This window comes from Balaenoptera borealis, assembly GCF_965194805.1.
Source record: "Balaenoptera borealis genome assembly, chromosome: 2".
NCBI lineage: Eukaryota > Metazoa > Chordata > Mammalia > Artiodactyla > Balaenopteridae > Balaenoptera > Balaenoptera borealis.
Genome location: NC_138867.1, coordinates 92,683,702 through 92,703,074, shown reverse-complemented (window position 1 = coordinate 92,703,074; position 19,373 = coordinate 92,683,702). Strand labels below are relative to the sequence as shown.

Genomic DNA, 19,373 nt, shown 5'->3' with positions numbered 1-19,373 from the left:
TCTTTATCAAGTTGAAGAACTTCCCTTCTATTCCTAGTTTCCTGGGAGTTTTTATCATGAATGGGTATTGGATTTTGTCAAATTTTTTTTCTGCACCTGTTAATATGATTTAGCCTGTTGATGTAATGGAGTACATTAATTGATTTTCAAATGTTGAATCAGCCTTGCATACCTGGAATAAATCCCACTTTTTCTTGGTGTATAATTCTTTTTATACATTGTTAGATTTAATTTGCTAATATTTTGTTGAGGATTTTTGCATCTACATTCATAAGAGGCATTGGTCTGCAGTTTTCTTTTCTTGTAGTGTCTTTGTCTGGTTTTGGTGTTAGGGTAATGTGGGCCTCATAGAATGAATTAGGAAGTATTTCCTTTGAGTCTATCCTCTGAAAGATATTGTAGAGAATTGGTAAAAATTTCTTCCTTAAATGTTAGGTGGAATTTACCAGTGAGCCCAAATGGGCCTGGTGCTTTCTCTTTTGGAAGGTTACTAATTATTTATCCAATTTCTTTAATAGATATGGGCCCATTCAGATTGTTTACTTCTTCTTGCTTGAGTTTTGGCAAATTGTGTCTTTCAAGGAATTGGTCCTTTTCATTTAGGTTATCAACTTTGCTGGCATAGTATTTTTTAGTATCCTTTTAATGTTGATAGCTCTGTAGTGATGTCCCCACTTTCATTTCTGATATTAGTAATTTGTGTCCCCAGTCTCTTATTTATTTATTTTTTTTAGTTATCCTGGCTAGAGGCTATTGATTTTATTACTCTTTTCAAAGAACCAGTTTTTGGTTTCATTGATTTTTTTTTTCTACTGATTTCCTGTTTTCAATTTCATTGATTTCTGCTCTAATTCTTATTACTTTTCTTCTTTTTACTCTAAATTAGAATACATAAAAGTAATTTGTTATGGATTTTCAAGTACTTCATATATGAATATAAGATATTTTTTGGTAATTTCAGTAATTCAGGGTTTACAAATACAAAAAGTTTTATCATTCCATTAAACACCACATTCTTTAAATTGCTGGTATTGTCAATTCAGGTTAAATGACATTGTATTTATTTAATGTTTTTCATTGTTAAATGACATTTCTTTAGAATTCACATGATGAGGCTCAGTGTTAAAATTCCTGAAGTGATATTAAGGTAGAAATCTAATATCAAAACCAAAATCAAATCAATGCATATCCAGAACTTTTTTTTTTCAGATTCCATATATATGTGCTAGCATACGGTATTTGTTTTTCTCTTTCTGACTTACTTCACTCTGTATGACAGACTCTAGGTCCATCCACCTCACTACAAATAACTCAATTTCGTTTCTTTTTATGGCTGAGTAATATTCCATTGTATATATGTGCCACATCTTCTTTATCCATTCATCTGTCGATGGACACTTAGGTTGCTTCCATATCCTGGCTATTGTAAATAGAGCTGCAATGAACATTGTGGTACATGACTCTTTTTGAATTATGGTTTTCTCAGGGTATATAAATACACTGCATCTCAAAACCAAAATCAAATCAATGCATCTCAATTTCCATTCCATGAAAATCCCACGTGAATATAAACGTGGTTCCTGGTACTCATGGAGAATAAGATTTTAATCATATGCAAATATAATAAGTTATTTAATAAACTCTACAATGCAAAAAGAAGCGTATTTGTACTGTGTTGGTTATATTGTCATAACAAACCATGCTAATTACTTTTAGCCTACCCATCATTCCCGATATTTAAGAAAAGTTGGATGAATGAATGAAGAAAGTTCTGAATTCAGCCAAGCTGAGCTCTCTTAGTCTATCTATTGTTTGACTTAACTTTGAGGAAAACAAGGATTGATTCTACAAAATGTCAAAGGAGGAGCAGGTAGATGCTTTCATTCTGAAAACATAGGGAGCTGCTATTTGAGAGTCAGCCTCATCATCAGCATGCCTGGTAAGACCAGTCTGAATAATCAGCCCATGATTGCTGCACTAATATTTATGACCCCCTAAAACTTGTGTAAAAGGGCAACTACTTGTGAAGAAATACAATAATTAAATGGACATTGAATTTGGCTACGAAGAATTTAAGTCTCCTCCCCAATTTCTTACTATTGACTCACATCAAGGGATGTTCAACTTTTGACACTACCATCATTCTGGATATAGACAAAGTGACAGAGTTGATTGCACGTGGAAGAGTTACATCTGTGGAGCTATCATTATTCCCACCTACTCTTGTCCAAAAAAGAATGAATTATGCATTTGCACATATTCCTAATTTATTTGAGACAGACTTAATTTTTAAATTATAACATGTAAAGTGATTCTCTCTCATTATCTCAAATAAGCAGTTTTCAAGAACTGAATCCAAGAGTAAGAAAGCAAAGGCAAACATAAACAGGCACACCTGCTGCAATGCACCTGTGTCTTTTAAAAAGGTGTGACTTTTTCCCTGCTATGTGATCTTTAAAATAGATGTATCTATCTCACTTGTCACATTTCAGTGTTAGCCCTTGAACTCCTTCCGTGCTTAGGCCTCTCTGTCTGTTCATCAGTGTCTCTGGCTTTGGGTCCAACATCGCCTATAACATAATATGGTAGAAAAAGGCAGATGGCAGAGGGATTAAGAGTATAAACTCTGAAGTCAAGTTTTATTTTGTGTTCTAATCTTGATTCTGCCACAAACCAGCTATGTGATCTTAAAAAAGTTACCTAACCTTTCTGAATCTCAGTTTCCTTATCTGTGAAATTAACGTAAAGAGACTGATAGCCTTTGAAGATTAAGTGAAATAATTTACATAAAGCTTTTAGCAAAAGCTTGGTCCACAATAAGTGCTTGATAACACATGGTAGTGATGGCTGGCACTATTACTATTGAGATAGTTATTATTAGGTCTTAGTCACATGTGTTTAACTGTATATTCCTCTCAAGATTCTTTCTTCTTTCAGTTTTCTAGCAGAGTAGAGCATAAGCATTTAGTTCCTTCACTAAATGGCCCATTATATATAAATAGAAGGTATGATCGATGTGAATCAGTGTTAAGAAGGCTCTTCCTCAGTGAAATTCTACTTAAAATACGATGGCATTTCTGGAATTCTGCAGGATCCAGAAACATTAAGACTTGAGTGTGGCTAAGCTTCTGTAACAATAATTTCACAGGCAAAAGTCAGGATGGTAATTTAAAAGTTAGATACTGGTGTTCTAGATAGGTTCCAGCATTCAAGGGAACGTTTCAAAGAATAAATCACACAGATAGTCAGAACCTATGGCACATTCAACATATTATTCATAGAAGTCTAAGTGTTTTAAGGTTAAATTTTGAGAAGTAGAATCCAAGAGTAGAATGCAAAGTGTATGTGTGAGAAATTAAGTTTTTCAACATGGATTTTCCTCTATATCTATCATCATGTGAAGTTCTACAAAATTAGATATCTTTTCCAAAACACAGAGAAATACGCTATGTATATTTATTTAGATTTTAAAAGACTTTATATTCCATGAAATGTGCTCTCCTGCAGAGTTGGGTTAGCACTATCATTTTTGAAAGTAATGTGATTTAAGTGTCTTGAATTATTAAATGTGTTCGAAGTCCTATTATCTTTTAAAAATCAGATGATCTTGAAGTTATTTTTGTTTTACAATAAGTGCTACTGGCAAAGTTGTTTTTCATAAGAGTTTTGTGGGCAAATAAATATCTATGAATCAATAAATTAATCAATAAGAAAAAAATAAAAAGTAAAAATGAAGGATATAAGGCCAGTTCTAAAATATTCCCAGCACTCAAAATGCTGGTATCCTAAACAAGTTTTTGTAAATAATTGGATTCAAGTCAATGAATATATATTGTACCTATTTGTGCCATGAATACAAAGGCATATATGGGATGTGAGGAAAGGTGGTAAAGGGCAGAGGAAAAGGATGACAGACATAGATAAATAAGTCATTATTCCTGCCTATTTCAGGAGACAGGACCATGTACAACTAACCATAATACAGTGTGGTTAGTGCTGTATTACAGTGGTAGAAAATGCCATGAGAGTGCAGGGAAGAAAGTAGATTTGTTAAAATTCTAAATTTATATCTCTCAGGAAGAGAAAAGCACAGAAAATTATCAAAAGCCTACAAGACTGCTTAACTTAATCGACTTCTGTACAGATTGAAACTTAAAAGACCCAGAATCCCAAAGGCCAATAAGGAAGACTTGCACAGATACCTGGCAATGTGGTCAAGCCTAGACTGCGAGTTTTAACAGCTTTGGTTCCACTGTTTGAACAACCTTGCAAAGCTTGTTTGTGCACAATTGTAAAATGGGGGAAATGCTATTGCTGCTTTCCGAATAGGAAAAGAGCTGTGAAAACTGACACGCACCTGCTTAAGTAACTGAACTTCAAGGATAAAGAAGGGATTCATAGACCTCTAAGCAGAAAAAAGCAGATCATCTCTAAGAAGAGAAATATCAAGTTGATGTCAGATTTCTGTAAGACAGCTTTCAGTGCCAGGACATTACAGAGGAATGGGTACAGACTGCTGAGGTTAGGACCAAGTGTCCCACAAATGTTACAAAATGTCCTGCAAATTTAAAGTGACCATAAAAGTCATGAAATAACTTGGGGAATATATTGTTGCTATACCCTTCTGGGAACAGAAAAAACAAACCCAAAGCAAAACAAATAAACAAAAAACCCTCAGCTACTTGAATAAATCCAGCCAATTAAGAAATAAAGAGAAAAAACTGTGGTAAAGGGCTGGTAATGGGCATCAAGTCCATTTAAAGGTAGAACCCAAACAAGTAAGATGCAGATTATAAATGATGTAAACCTTACCAGTATAAAACAGAGATATGACAAGAGAGAATTTGAAGGTGGAGGTCAATGGAAGGAAGTGAATGTATATTAATTTCCTTATTTTTCTCAATGGAGAGAAAATATATAGTGCCTAAGTTTAATAAAATATAAAATAGAGGTTGAAGGATATTGTTTAAAGTTATAAAAGGTATCACCAGAGAACTAAAAATATAAATGCACACACAAGTTCACTAAAATAACAAACAATAATAATATTTCCATGTAAAGAGTTATCAAACAAACAAATGTGGATTAAACTAACAAAGACGTATCAATAGTAAGTGTGGGTTAAAGAGCTAAGAAAACTACGAAAAGGACAAGAACAAAACAAAATGACCGCAAAAGTATTTTAAGAGTAATTACATGAGATTTTAAGTATATATATAGAGAGAGAAAGAAAGGGAGGGAGAGAAAACATGATAGGACTTCCTAAGAAAGATATAAAAAATATAAAGTCTTAGAACTGATGAAAAAAAACCTTACAAATTTGATCCCCTATGATAAAATTATGCAAGACAACATAAATAAAGCAAAACTAGGAGAAAATATTTACTCTACTATCCATCTGTCTATATGATATGGATTACACATAAAGATATATATAAGATTATACATATATGACCAAGATTAATATTTGAATATATAGAGAGCTCTTACATACCAACAGAAAAGCACACAAAAACACATAAAAATCACTGAAAAACAGAGCAAAGAATAGAAAAAAGAATATAATGATCAGGATTGGTCAGATGCACATGCTGTTAAAGAGGAAGATTCAAACTATTAGCAATATTGCAGATTGGTAAAGCCTTGAAATTTAGCCACATCCATAAAAGAATGTAAAATGAATATAATATTTGTCTAATAGAAGCCACTTCTTGGAATGTATCTTAAGGAAATATTTTCACCTGTGCATAATATGCCTCAAGGATATTTATTACTATATTATGTATAATTTTTAAAATTGGAAAAAAGTTTAATAACCATGTAGGAACTGGATAAATAAATTACAGAGCTCACAGTATGAAAAACCACATAGCAACTAAAAGAATGAAAAAGATCCATATGTATTAAAATATTGTAGACAGAATTATGGCCCCAAAGAAGACTCCATTCTCCAATTCTGGGACTGTGAACATGCCATGTAACATGGCAAAGAGACTTTGCATATGTAGTTAGGATTATGAATCACTGTTGCCTTAAAATACAGAGATTATCCTGGATTATCCAGATGGGCCCAATGTAACTGTATGAGCCTTTAAAAGCAGAAGAGGAAGGCAGAAGAGTCAGTGAAATAGATTCAAAGCATCAGAAGGATTTGATGTGCCATTGCAGGTGAGAAGATGGAGAAGGCCAAGTATCAAGGCAACTACAAGGGACTGAATTCCTCCAAGGAACTGAATGAGCTTGGAAGCGGATTCTTCTCCAGAGCCTCCAGAGAGAAGTGCAGCCCTGATGATGCCTTAATTTTGGAATTGTGAGAATCTAGTCATGCCATGCCTAACTTTTGACCTACAGTATTGTAAGATAATATATAGTGTTATTTTAAGTGTTCAAGTTTGCGGTAATTTGTGATGCAGCAATAGAAAACTAATACATAAATGGAAAAAATTTCCAAGGCATATTGTTAAGCAAAAAAATAAGTTAGAGAGAAACATAAAAAAACAAATGTATGTTAAGTATATTGCATTTTTTTTTTTTTGTGCCAAGATGCCACACATAGCCTCAGCCACATGCCATCATTCTTTCTTTTTGATCACTGATCCGTGTTTCAGTTTGTTTTCTAAGATATGGCAAATAGTTTTGAAAACCTCTGAAAATACTTGCTGTGGTTAATACTCTGAAGTAGCAGAATTGATTTCCTAACATATGAAGAAAAAAAAAAAGAACACCAGGAGAGAATAATAGAAGAGCATGAGAACACAAATTAAGTGCTACACATTAAAAAACAAACCAAAATACTTGTCAGTGAATGAGTCTTTGAAAGCCCTGAAAACCAATGACATTCAAGTTTATCCTTGAATGTTGAACTTTGGATTCCTGATTTACTTTCCCATAGAATCCACATTTCGAGTTGATTAGACCGAATACATTATGTTAGAAAACGAACGCATCACACCTTGATTAGTAAGAGTAGGTTGGTCTGGGTGTAACAGGCAGAATTCTATGAATGACCCCTATGTGAAATTAGCTCTTATATTAAATGCTCTCCCTTCTGAGTGTGGGTGGAATCTACTAATAGATGAGGCAGCACTCCTAGGATTATATTAATTTACATGACAATAAGGAGGTTATTCAGATAGGTTTAATCAAATCAAATGTACCCTTGAAAAGCAGAGAGTTTTCTCTGGCTGGCAGCAGAAAAGGAAGTCAGGGATTTGAAACAATTTAGCTTTGAAGTTGGAGGGAGGCATGTGCCAAGGAATGAGGCAGTCTTTAGGAGCTGAAAGCAGTCCTTGGCTGACAAGCAGTGAGGGAACGGGGATGTTGGTCATACAACCACAGGGATGTGAATTTGGCGAAGGAGCTTGGAAGCTCAACGAGTTTGGAAGCAGATTCTTCCCTAGAATTTCCAGATAATTACCTGGACAACTAACAGCTTAGTTTCCACTTTGTGAGACACTAAGCAGAGAACCCAGTAGAGCCCCCTGGACTTAGACCTACAGATCTGAGAGATAATTAGTTGTTCTGAGTTGCTAAATTTGTGGTAATTTGTTAGTCAGAAATAGAAAATGAATACACTGGGTATTTTGCAGTTAGCAAATGGTAAACTAAATAACATAAATATAAACTCTTGGCACACACGTGCCATGTGCTCTCTTATTGAGTGTATAGTGTTAGGGTCTAAATATATGCTCAATAAATATTTTTAGTTGTTTGGTTAGGTGGTGAGTAAATGCATGAATGAATAAATGAATGAAGCAATAAACAATCTTTGGTCAGTCAAGTCATCCAACAAATATTTATGGAATGCCCAATATACACCATGAACCATTCTGAGTGTAGGACATAGTAGAAAGAGGTTCAAGACACCAGGTAATTTATTTTCTAGTTTCAAACAAGAGCTCAAAATTCCCTGGACTGGAGCTTCTCATGTTGGAGGAACAGAAGGTCATTGGAATGCCGTGAATGAAGGCCCATGGAAAGAGGATCATGAGGTCAGCAGAAGGCCTTTCCAGGCAGGACTTTGAGGGCCATGCATAGAGGGTGACTGTGATGGGGGGACACTGGAGGGTTAAGGGGGGAAATGGTGTGATATGATGTATGATTTTATCTTAAAAATCAAGAAGGATACTAAACATCTAAAGAAAGTCTTTTAAATAACACAAAATAAGTCTGAAGAAAATTGATCACTACAGAGATGCCAATGCAATAATCTCCAACTTGCAGGTGTGCTGTATCAAAATTAGAGCTGAAAGTTATACAGTGCACCCCCCGCCTCTTATTTGCCGGGGATACATTCCAATATTCCCAGCGGATGCCTGAAACCGTAAATAGTACTGAACCTTATATATACTCTGCTTTTTCTATACATACATATTTATGATAAAATTTAATGTACAAATTAGGCAAAGTAAGAGATTAATAACCATACCTAACAATAAAATAGGATAATTATAACAATATACTGTAATAAAAGATATGTGAATGTGGTGTCTCTCTCTCTCTCTCTCAAAATAACTTTTTTTTTTTTTTGGTGTGTAGAAACTCTATTCTGTTTCTTTAATCACTTTATCTCTCTCAAAATATCTTGTCGTAAAAATTTAATGACTTTTCCATCTTAAGCATTTATCATGCACTGTGGCCATAACTTCTGCAGTTTGAGGGGTTACAGCAAAACTAGCACAGATTTCTTTTTCTTTCTTCACAATTTCATGCATAGAAGATTCATTCTTACCATAGATCTTAGTAGACCTTCCTAACCTCAGCACATGATTTTTTTTTCTTTCTTATTAACCCAAGAACTTTGAACTTTTCACTTAAAGGAGGCACTTTTTGGCTCTGTTTGGCATATCCGAATTGCCAGTAACACTACTTTTGTGCTTTAAAGGGGGCCATCACTAAGTAAAATACGGGTTACCTGAACACAAGCACACAATACTGTGACAGTCGATCTGATAACCTAGATGGCAACTAAATGACTAGTGGGATATGCTAGACAAAGGGATGATTCATATCAGGTGCGAGACGGAGCCAGACGGTGCAAGATTTCATCACGCTACTCAGAATGGCGTGCAATTTATAAATTGTTTATTCCTGGAATTTTCCACTTAATATTATTGGACCATGGTTGACTGCGGGTAACTGAAACTAAGGAAGGCAAAACCTCAGATAAGGGGGACTACTGTACTTTTGGTTCAACATATACTGTGACATAAAGAAAACAAGGGACAGTTAAATGTGAACCTTCCTTGTCTACATTCCAAGTTATGTATATATACTATTCATTTTCTTGGTGGTCATCATTTGCCACTAAAATCATGCAACTTATACATATCTTTTAAAACACGTGGAACATTCTATTAATAAAATCTGAGTTTTGACTATTTTTAAGTGTCCAGAGCACAGATAAGTATTGATAGTTATCTATTTAATCCACCAACTGTTTATAACATAATAGGGAGAGCCCTGACATTCCAGCAAAATTTTATGGATTGATGATACATAGGGAAACATTTCCTCGAAAAAAATAAGCCGAGCAGGCTCTGTAAACTTCAAGCAAAATAAATAATTGGGAGGAAACACTGAGGTCAGAAATCACAGAAGATTAATATTAAATATATGGCATGTAAAGTGCATTAGAATTATTTCACACTACTTTCATGAGCCAAAAATAAAGAGGATATTGCAGAGGGGCCTTAAATTACATTTACAAAAGGCAGAAAGATAAAGTGGAACACTGGAATGAGAAAGGGTATTCTTGTCCTAGGTCAAGAAAACATTTTGAAACCTCTGGTGGTTACTGAAATTTTTCTTTAAACTAGGCAAAAAAGTTAGTAAGAATTGTTAGTGTGTCCAACACTGCATATATTGCAATGGTGTTTCCATTTCTTTAGATCTTTGGATGGTGATGATTCTCTGGAATTTACAAAATAAAGATAGGAAGGGAGAGAAGGAAGGAGGAAGGGAGAGAGGTTGAAAGTAAGAGAGAGGGGGAGAGAGAGAGAAAGACAGAGACAAAGAGACAGAGAGGGAGAGAATAGACACATTAAGGGGACAGTTGCACTTAGATGCATTGGAAACTGTGTGAAAGAATTTTTTCTTTTTTGTAGTCGCAATGTATTGGCCTCCTACTGGCATTCAGTGTACTGTATTGAGGTTAGTGGTATGGACTGAATGTTTATGTCCCCCCAGAATTCATATGCTGAAGCCCTAATTCCCAATGTGATGGTATTTGGAGGTGAAGCCTTTTGAAGTAAGTAGATTTCGATGAAGTTTTGAGGGTGGAGACCTCGTGATGGGATTAGTGCCCTTATAAGAAGATGAAGAGACCAGAGCTTGCTCTCTCTCCCTTGTGAGGACACGGGAAGAAGACTGCAGTCTAAAACCTAGGATACAGCCCTCACTAAGAATCTGACCATGCTGGCATTCTGTTCTGGGACTTTTAACTTCCGGAACTGTGGGAAACAAATGTTTTTTCTTTAAGCCACCCAATCTGTGGTATTCTGTTATAGCAGCCTGAATAGGTTAATATAGCCAGTGATGCTAAACACCTACAAAGAACTGCCCTGCCCAAATGAAACTCGTGTTCCTGTTGTTTCCATCGAGAAACTCTGAATCTTAGCCAAAGTGAGTAAGCTGGATTTTTTGTGAGCACTCCTTATTCAGGAGCTACACACTTGAGATGGGACCAAAGACAGTGACTAAAACAAGAAAACCAAGTTAACCTTCTGTTTCCATGAATCGTGCAATCTATAGGCTATGACCTAGGCCTCTACCTATTTGTTAATTTGACATCTTCATTGAATTGTATATTTCTCATTTATGAGTCAGGCAAAATATTTTGTAAAACTTTTGCAGAATTTGTTCTTGAATTATTTAATAATACTAAAATCAAAAGTCCATGTTCAAGGAATGAAGTTAACAGAGTATTATTATAATGTTGCCTGAAAGCTCTTCTTCTGACCCAGAAATAAAAAAATATTTACCTGACTCTTTCAGAGGATTATTCATTTTTCCACACTACTTCTGAATTAACCATTCCCAAAATAAAAATTCACTTTTTATGGGTCAAAGACATCATAACTAGAAGATTCATATTCATCCTTATAATACAAAATAGGACTTCATTTCCTCAAGGCAGACAGTACTTCAGTTTCGGGGCAGACAACTGTTACCCAAGAGCAAGGAAATAAATTTCATGGTCCCATCCCCATGCTCCAATAAATAATCAATGAAAAAACAACATAGAAATAGTTAGCTAGAGTCTAACCTTAGTTACTCCACCATCCTTGGAGAGAAGCACACATACAAAGAAAGGATCACTGTTCACCTTCAAGCCACAATACTTTGATATTTCCCATACGATAATTCTTTCCTAAAAGGGGATCATTGTCAAAGGAATCTTTTTAGCTTAGAGTCATTCCCTTGCAGCCCATAGGTAGAGGTTGTCACACATAAACTATATTGATGTAAAGAAGAGACTGTCCTCCTAGAGAGCCCATTGTGGGTGGTAGAATTCTTTGCTCAGCTTTTTCTGAATTTTAGCTTTTCAGAGCATTCAGGGTCAGAGAAACAGAATACATAGATGTGCAATACTGTATCACAGGAACAGAAAATAGGCCAAATTGCCAATCAGAGTAAGGTTTGTTTAAAATAGAAAAGGTATCATGATAATATGATAATATCCTTCCTCTCATGGTCGATACACACCTGCTTGGAATAAACATTTTTAAATGTAATTAAAATTTATTACTTTACTTAAAACCATATTCCCTTATAGCTTGAATTCCCATCTTTTTTCTTTTTCTTTATTCACATTAAATCTTTGTAGGTCATCTATAGAAATAGAAACAATGTGTGCCTTTCCTGACCTCACGAGGAAACTGCGGGTAGATCTCTATTACTACATTTTGTTTCCTTTTTTGTGCTTTTTTTTTTTTTTAATACTGCCCCTGTTAACTAGAAAAATTTTTCCTACCCTTACTTGAGGTTATCCAATTCTCCTGCTCCAAAGTCAAGGATTCTGTGAATCTCGTTCCTTTAGCAACTGAAGCCTGACAGAACAGCTGTGAATGAACTTCTAAAGACTGTAATGCAAGGACATCAAGTAAGAATCAGGTCATATCTACACAGTAACCTCATGTGCATGACATTTCAATGGGCTTTTGCAATAGTGAAGACATTCATCTCAATCCCAAGGTGTTTCCTTCTAAGAAAGATAACTTAGATGTTATTTTTTACCCTCTTTTTCTTGTTAAATCTTTCCAGGCAGGGACTGTGTCTCATGTTTACTTTCTGTAGCTCTCCTCAGGACCTACAGTGCATGTTGTGTGTAGGGAATATGGTCATCCTGGGCTAGAGGCTTTGGTTGGTCTCTTAAAATGTTTGTTATCTTTTGCTGCTGCTTTATTCATCATTTGTTCTCAGCTAGAGGAGGGGCAAAACAGAGTACAAAAGGGAAAAAAAATGTAGGCGAAGGAAATAGGAATTGAAGAAAAAGTTCATTAGAGGAACTGTGTGACTGTATGGAAGAGAATGGAGTAAAGCCTCAGAGAGCAAGTGGGCAGAGAGGTGAGGAGAAGAGAATGCATTGTAATGTTAATAAAGGTGAGAAAGTTTGATGAGAATTTCTTATCAATCCTCTAAGTCCTCTTCTATGCATGTTCCCCACTCTAGTTTATTTCTCATAATCCCTAAGTCTTCACATATGTAACATTCATAAATATTGGCAGTGAAGACCCAAGGGGAATCCTGGGCTTAGTTGTTAGCATATTTCATTCATAGAATCACAAACCATGTCCTTTTAGATGCTTTTCATCTATTGACTGGACATTTTCATAACCTCTTAACTGGCTGCCCTGCTTTTGGACTTCATGCTGCCATGAAGGATGATGGTCCTGCAGCAAAAGTCCCTCAGGGTCTCCTCATCTACAGAAACATGGGAACTTCTTTCATGTAAGCCTCTCTGGACAGGATCCATACCTCTTGCTCAAACCCCAGTTCTCATCAAGTGTACTTTACTTTCTAGCAATATCCAAAGACCAGCAGTTCATGCCTTTGCATCTTTGGTCTATTATGTTCTATAAAAATTTGTGGGAGAAAAGGCGTATTCCTGGTATTCCCTTTTTTTCATACTGGCTGCCTACTAAACAGCAATTTTTCTTTCAAAACCCAACACAGACATAACATCCTCTGGCAAGATTTTTCTGACTCAGTTTCATTTTAGATGTTTTGAATAGGTTTCACCCTCCCTGATGTCTTTGAAGTTGCAAAATGCATCAATTGGTGCACATATGTCATCTTACAGCTATGTGCTTATGTATCTATCTGCTCTATAAACTAATGAACTTCTTAATCTCTGTATCCAAGATTTTGACACATACCAGAGAATCAGCTAATGGCTGAACTGAATTACTGACATCATTCAACATTTACAGAAAAAACAAGTCATTTAGAATGTAACAATTAACATGATATTTTGTATATAGTACTTGGAAAATTCCTAGATATTAACTCTAGAATTTATTGTGATTCCCTGGAATCACAAGAGAGAAGGCCACTTAGAATTTGATAAACTTTTGATGTCATTGTCGATAATGACGTACAGAAACATTTAATGAGAAAGGAACCTCCTTCCCAGGCATTATTTTTAGATCTCCAGGTTCCTAATATTGAGCTATAATTTTCAGAATGTAGTTTTTTTTTTGCTCCAAATTTTTTTTTATAAACTATCTATGCTATGCCTAAGCCATTGATCTATTTTATTCTATGTTTATAAATAAAAAAATTATAACATTAACAGAACTATTTGTTATTTCTTCTCTGGTGAATGTAATCTCTCAATTCTTAGTAAGAATATATAACCACTTCTACTTTTTACTGGTAAAATTATCATTATAGTGTTTTAATGCCTGAGCCTTGCATTAAAATCCACCCTCCAGAGATCAACGTTCAAATGGAAGTAACAAGAGACAAAATCTCCCCAGAAAAAAATGTAAATACCACAGGAACCGACAAACTTAAACAACAACCCCCCCCCCCATTTTCTTTCTTAGTCTTTCATTGCTTAATTAAGTCCTCAGAAGAATCTTTTTACTGACAATAAGTGGACCCAAGCAGGAACAATACTCACAAAAACAAAGAACAAGTGTCAGAAGCAAGCTTATTGTTAATGACCTTAAACATCAGTGTCCCTTCAAATCATATTTAATCCTCATTTATCAGTATGTGGATGTGTGTTTTATGTTCAGTGAAGTTCAGTTTTTAGAAATGTGAGGGACCAGAATCTTTTTATCTAGGAGTATGCCCTTCATGTTATGTTTAGATAGACGGAAAACTATACAATTTGCTCTGAACACAGAACCATTATTAGTATATACTCAAAAGTTTATTTAAGAAGAAGTTCAGTATCTTTTTGCTTCAAGTAACAAGATATACAATTTAAAGTGGCAGAAATTTTGAGAAACATTATAATCTATGAGATATCAAGCAGGAGAATTCCAAAGATGTCTACTTTTTCCTCTGCCTTCTTCAACATTGTCATGTTTCTCTTCATAATTACAAGACAGCAAAAGCAGTTCCCAGCTTCATACGCAGACTCCAATATGACAGTGAAAAAGAGAAAAGACCTTTCCTCCCCTGGCTCTCCTTTTATTAAAGGGAAACTTTTCTAATAACTCACAAGCAGACTGCCCATCAAAACTCACTGGTGAGGATCAGGTCATATGCCCTTGCCTAGCTGCAAGGGAGGGTGGGAGAAGTTTTAGCCTTTTCCATCTTTATAAAAGTAGATTGGTTCCGTCAACAGGAATAAGAGGTCAGGTGGAAGAAGGCTTAAACGTGTCAAATAATGTAAAGTTGAATGACGTATACACTGCCCATTAAACCTATAAATGTTATCAAGCATAGTACTTGGTAGTAAATATAGATAGTAATTTTTTTTTAATATTTATTTATTTTTGGCTGCGTTGGGTCTTCGTTGCTGCGTGCGGGCTTTCTCTAGTTGCAGCGAGCGGGGGCTACTTTTCTGTTGCGGTGCGCAGGCTTCTCACTGCGGTGGCTTCTCTTGTTGCGGAGCACGGGCTCTAGGCGCGGGGACTTCAGTAGCTGTGGCACACAGGCTCAGTAGTTGTGGCTCGCGGGCTCTAGAGCACAGGCTCAATAGTTGTGGTGCACAGGCTTAGTTGCTCCGCGGCATGTGGGATCTTCCCGGACCAGGGCTCGAACCTGTGTCCCCTGCATTGGCAGGCGGATTCTTAACCACTGTGCCACCAGGGAAGTCCCTAGATGGTAATTTTTTTAATGCTGCTGCACTTGTTTTGAATTCATTGACCTCTAGAACCATTTCACACACGTTAGTAAAGACTATGAAGACTTTAAAGAGTCTATGAATAGAAACAGAAATTTTGAGAATTGATTTTTGTTTTCAAATAACTTCCGGTACCATTTATTAAGCTATTGTATCTCAACTTTATATCTGCCCTTCTATAGTCCGCTTCGTGAAGTGGGGACTTGAGTTACAAGTGACACTTTTCCTCTGCTGGCTTCCTGTTTGGCTCTGCTATTAGAGGGCACTAGGAAGAGAGTAGAAGGCTTGAAGGGGATGAAGGGACTTGCTTCCTTTCTGAGTCTGTTTTTTCTGCTTGTTCTTCCCATGTACCTTTGAAACAGTTTTTAACCCCGCAGTGGCAGACCATTCCAATAGCAGCTGCTAATTCCACTTTGCACTTTTCCAGTGCTCACAGAACCAATCCCAGAGTCCCTCTTCAGTAACACCAGCACTAGCTGGCCAGAACACCGTTCTCAAAGGTCTGAGTGCCCGCTGCATGGGCAACGCCTCTGATGTCAGAAAAGAGACACCCGCCTAGCCAAGCAGTGAACTTTCACACAGGTCTATAGAGCACCTCCTTTAAACTTCTAAATTTTAATAATCTTAACCTCTTTACTTGGTTTCTCCAGTCCAATAGGAGGCTGCTTCTTGAAGCTGCTACCTCTACAATACATTAGCTTAGTGTTCCCCTTTTGCCTTTCCAGTTCTTCACTGTCTAGTTGTTAGTTCTTTATCGATTGATTCTCTAATAGGCTAAATTTGTTCTTTTTTAGGGGAGATTACAGGTTTTTAAAGATTTACCAAAAGGAGCTTCAACTATTTCTGCATCCTTATAATCATGTCCATTTCCTGTTTTTCTTTGATGTTCAGATAGCATATTTTTTTTCCATAACCTTAAAGGGTTAGATGCTTTTGTCTGCAACTTTTCACGCCCATCACCATAATATTTAAAACAATTTGAACAAAAAAAATCTATGTATTGGGATAGTAAACATATTTAATATTTTTTCAACCATTTCCATTTATTTTATTAAATTCAGTGTATACTCTATATTACAAGTTTCTCCAGGCTCCAAGTTCATGGCTTTGAAATTAATACATGCCCAAGAAAACTGTGGTTAGCAAAAGAGGGGAGGCAGCATTAGGGGTGGAAAAAAGAGAAGGACAGCAATTTTTTTGAAAACAGAGGAAGAGTAGGATAGCAATGATAAGGAAAGAACTAGAGGTGGTGGCAATAGTGAGCTGCCAGAGGAGATGAAACATTCCCTGGTTATCTCTACAAGTAAATGGAAAAGGAGGGCTTTAAGGTTTGGCCTTGTGCTTTATGACACATGACATGATGACCCTTCCTGAATGTCCAGACTGACTAGACCGTTTAACTTGGGACAACCTTGAATTCATTTCAGGAAGATAGACTACTCAAGAAGGCTTAAAGATCTGCACTTAAAGACTAGTTGAATGAATTCAAACGCAAAGGGGGAAACATCTTTCATATTCATTTTAAAAGCTTTCAAAAATGCTATTTAAAGCTAAAATGCAGAAGGAGCAAGATTACAGTCAGACAAATGGTGTGAAATATTTGGGGCAAGAATTGGGATGAAGTGGGGAGGAAGAGAAGGATTACAAGATTTGTTGCCTAAGGGGTGTAATTATGCCTGCGACATATTTCCCAAGAAATTTTTAATCTTTAAGTTTTATACTTCTGTGCTTTCAAAAACCAGCCTAGATACAGTCTTAAAAGTGTGTGATTCAGAGGAAATGTGAGATATATCACTGATTACTTTGAGTTCCCAACTGTCTTATTTTTATAGTTATCTGTAGCCATGTAGTTGACAATAAACTATTTCATAAATGTCAGCTCCTTCTCACAAGTTTTAAATTGCTTGCTTTCTACCTGTGAAACACTGAGGGAAATTACTTTAATTTTTTTCTCTAAGTTAACCCTTAGGGGCAGCAATCAGAGAAACTCTGATTTTTATAAAACTTCTTTCAAAGAATGTTTGACTTGAATGCGGTAACCTGCTTCCTAAACTGGAGCTTTGTAGAGCTTTATGAGTAGGTAAAAAACACAGTTTTTCTTTTAAATTTAAGATTAGCAGTAGACTAACCAATCCATCTTTGCAGACCTGAAATAGAGTTCTAGGAACTCTAGTCCCTGGGTTCTATGTGGAGCACCTCCATCTCCATCTCTATTGGTGGTTCTTTTATCCCTCAATTGATGTAACTACAACAGGTGGAAAATCCTGATGCTGAAAGCATCCATTTCTCATTCACTGAATGAGAATTCTCCCAGTCAGCCACCCGAGGTATCACTAAATTGAAGCATGCCCACTGTGATAAGCCAAAAGAGTCAAGAGCTGACCTAAATGGATGGAGGCGACCAGAAAAAACATATTGAAGAAGGTAAGTTTTGGATGAAAGGAAAAGAATTAAATGATAGTAAGGGAGTAGAAAAGAATCTTATGAATGGAAGCAAGTTACATAGTTTTGTTTCATATGAATTGAGTAGAAAAATGATTATAAGAATGTTTCAGTAAATGTGACATCATCTAGAAAGACAAAATATAGAATAGTGGTTATTTCTGACTATTTTGATAAATTTTCACTTATTTATTCAGCAAATATTTTTGAGCACCTACCATTGTCATTTGTCTTTTATTTTAGTACTCAGCTGTGGAGTGTATATGTATATATAGATTTATAAGATGTAATACATCTTCAAATGAATATTCTGAGTCTGAAGTTGCTTATCCTCTTTTCCCTCTTTTTTGTAGATTGCTATGATTTCCATACCTTATTTAGTCTTTTCCACAACCCTGTTAGGTTGAATGTTATGCCTATTTTACATGCGGAAACTGAGGCTCAGAGGTGTTTAGTGATAGACCCAAGCTCTCACATCTAGAAACGGAACCCAGCTCTGTTTGACTCCCAAAGTACTCTTAACTGCTATACCAGCTGCCTGCCTGATTTGAGGAAAGTGATAGTGGGCCACTGCCAGCAAGTTTACTTGAATAGATAATCTATGGAACACAGTAGTGAAAAAAGAAGATTTAAAATGAGTATTTAAGAAAGGAATAAAACTACCATTACTGAACTCAAAAGGGACAAAATGAAAACAGTGACTGCAAAGGATAATTGATAGACATATACAGACATATATTTAGGGATAGGAATTGGAAGCAACCAGAAGTGTTTTTTAAAGTCATGCCAGAAATAGTCATAGCATGACATAGGGAGCAGGATTATGTTCATGGATACTTGAAGAGAGATTCAACTGAAGTTGGTAAGGTGGATGTGAGGAGAGAAGGTGATGGAAAAGTTAAAAACAATCCAAGTTGGAAAGCTTAGGAAGCCAAGATGGTAAATATATTGTATCTGATGAAAAATCTGGAATGGAGTGGTTATTTTAGGTGTGGTGAAAAGATGAATTTGATATTCAAAATTCATATAATCAGGAACTGCATTGTGTATTTAAAGTAAAATTCCATGGCATCTTCTCCAGCTTTTATCCACCCCAAATTCAAACTTTTAATCCCCCACCATAGCAAAAAGATCAAAACACTTTATAGGAAAAAATAATTTGGAAAGTCTGGGTTATAAAGCCATATGAACTTGGCGTTGATATCTCAATAATGGATTTTGTTAGATCACAGATCTTCTATTTCTAGTAGCCCTATGCAAAAATTGCGAAGACTGGATTTTTTTTCTTTCCACCCACAATTGGTACATAAGCTTGTTAGATATCAAGAGTCCTCCCTCCCTCCCTCTCTCCCTCCCTCCCTCCCTCCTTCCTTCCTTCCTTCCTTCCTCCTTCCCTCCTTCTTGTTTTGGCTGTAGGTAAAATTCATAGGACATGTACTTGTGCCACTGTGGCTCCTCAAGATATTGACTAATGATTTTAGTTATATAACTGACTCTGATTAATAGAATATATATTAATTCTGGGTATATTTTATAGATTTGTCTCTTTAACTGATCCTAATAAATATGTCCCTTTGGGCCCCATCCTGTTTGTTCAGAGAATAATTTGTTCTGGATTTATATTCAA

The 19,373-nt window shown here is 35.8% G+C and overlaps 1 protein-coding gene across 6 annotated transcripts in view; it reads right to left on the bottom strand.

The window, feature by feature from the left end:
- The window catches only part of CAMK4 (calcium/calmodulin dependent protein kinase IV), a 243,484-nt gene that overhangs the window by 55,391 nt on the left and 168,720 nt on the right, over positions 1-19,373 (bottom strand). The window lies entirely within an intron of this gene.